At 42.1% G+C, this 2454-nt stretch overlaps 1 pseudogene; it reads right to left on the reverse strand.

Annotated features, from left to right (window-relative positions):
• Positions 1 to 273: 273 nt before the first annotated feature.
• Gm8454 lies at positions 274 to 1480 on the reverse strand (annotated as a pseudogene).
• Positions 1481 to 2454: the final 974 nt, after the last annotated feature.

Genomic DNA, 2454 nt, shown 5'->3' on the forward strand with positions numbered 1-2454 from the left:
GGCTTTATTGCTGTAAAGAGACACTATGACTAAGGCAACTTTTTACTTGCTACTCAGTCACTAAATTTTATCAACATGTAAACCCTTATCCCCAAAGTAAAGACCAACTGTCAAACTGGACAGTTTCATTTTCCTTTACAACTTAGTAAATACTTTATGACTGCACATGGGGTAAGGCTGCTTGGTGGTTTAGAAAACCCCAGTGACGGTGGTTTCCTGACAGTGTGTGGTCTTCAGTATTGAGTGGAATGACGTGTATGAGTGATGTCACTGTCAGACCAGCAAGACCGCATTCATGCACCCGTCATTCTCAGGATTGTTGGTAGCTTGGGCGTACTTTCCCCAAATAACCTTGCCTCCTTGTGTCACAAGGCCCAACTTGCTCACATCCACTTTAATAACTGTACCTTTGGTGATCACCCCCAGTATTGTATGTAATGGGGATGATGGATTCTTTTTCACACAGAGAATAGGCAGGCAAAAGGTAGCTGTTATCTCAGGGTGTGTGACATGGGCTTTTTTGAAACGTAGACCCATAGGCCTAATGAATCTTTCATATTTAGGTGGATTTCTTGTAAAGCCATCACCAACAAAGCAGACTTTAGTAACCATTCTCTTCCATACCTTCTTTTTCCTTTTATCTGTTCAAATAACTTCCAATACTTCTGTTTCTCCTTGGGCATGGACTTTGGGTAGAGGGACCTCCCTTTTTCCCGCCTTTTCTTTCCGTTTCTGCTTAATCGTGTTGGAAAGTACTTTTGCTCTTGACTGCCCCTCTCTGTCCAGCAGATAGGAGGGTACGCTTCCTGTGGGGTCTTCTCATCATCCTTCTGCTTGAATAGTCTTTTCCATTTGTATTTTCTCAGCATGGCACTGTTTACGGTAGAGCTTAGCCTTCAGGCCAATCTTTTTTTGTTGTTTTGTTTTGGGTTTTTTTTTTGTTTTTTTTTTTTTTTTTACTTTTTGACTTTTTGCCTTTTTTGAACATTCATGGGCCTCCGGACCTTCTTTCTTTCTCTTTTTCTCATGGTAGTCTAAACGATATTCTTATCGTTTGTGGTGCAATTCAATATGTTCATTTTGTGGCATGATGACAGCCGTGGAGCAGCTGTCCGCGACCTCCCGGGTCTCAAAAGACTCTTAATTTCTGGATGTCACTGGTCCACGAGCCTGCCTCTAAGCAACTCTTATAAAGGCAAATGTTTAATTGTTTCAGAGGTTTAGTTCACCGTCATCACAGTGGGAAACATGGCACTGTGCAGGCAACTTTGATGCTGGAAGAGTGAAGATTTCTACATCTTGATCCAAAGGCAGCAAGGAGGAGACTGTCTTCTGTAGTGTGGCTGTGTCACACTGGACAAACTTGAGCATATATATGAGACATCAAAGCCCCTCCTCCACAGTGACACACTTCCTTAACAAGGCCACACATCTCTTCTAATAAGGCCATAGCTCCAAATAGTGTCATTTCCCATAGGATAAGCATATTCATACCACTACACCTGGGGACCAAGTTTTCAAATACCGGAGCCTATTTTTATTCAAGGCACTATAACAGGTGACTAAAGCTTTCTGCCATATAGAACATGTTGCAATATGAACGATGACAAGGATTTTTTGTTTTGTTACAGAGCCATCAGCCATCGATAGCCCTTGTTAAATATTAAACAGAGAACTCGAGTGACCACATGAACTTCATGAATTTCAGTTTTTCCTCACTCTGTGTCTCTGCCCAAACTACACACTAGGGACAACATCAACGCTGGCATTGGGAAATCAAGATCTCTATCACAGACTCTCTTGGGTAATGTATATTAAAATGGAATCTAAAGGCAGCTGTTGAGCAGCCACTAATGATGACATGGACCCAATGCTTTCATGTGGCAGTGCCTCATGACTTGTCTCTGTTGATGATTAAACAAAGATCTCAACCTTGAATCCTTGGGATGTTCATAATTCTTCCATCTTCCTTCTTCCTTCTCTCCCCCCTTTCTTTCAAGTTTCTTTGTTATCTCTATCCATTCCTTTTAAATGTTTGATGATCACTCTCACCCCTTCACCCTCCCCATCATCCTTCATTTCCCCCATTTACTTCCTTTCTCACCCCCAGTGACTTTGTTTATAAGAAAGATTTATTTTAGTATTATGTGTATGACTGCTTGCCTGGATGAATATCTGTGCACCACATATGTACAGTGCCCACAGAGGCCAGATAAGAGCTTTAGATCCCCTGGAGCTGGGATTACAAAGGGTTGTAAACTGCCATGTAGATGCTGAGAATTGAACTTCTGCTAAAGCAGCCAGCATTCTTAACAATAGAGTCATCCTTTTAGCCCTAAGATTCTTCTAGACCAGCATTTCTCACAACCCAGTTCTCTCCATGCAGCTCTCATGCTGGTAGCCATCTCAGCTGAGTGCCTGTGTTTGCAATGGTCCTGGCTTATCTGATAAACA

The sequence above is a fragment of the Mus musculus genome, chromosome 5 (assembly GCF_000001635.26).
Source record: "Mus musculus strain C57BL/6J chromosome 5, GRCm38.p6 C57BL/6J".
Lineage (NCBI taxonomy): Eukaryota > Metazoa > Chordata > Mammalia > Rodentia > Muridae > Mus > Mus musculus.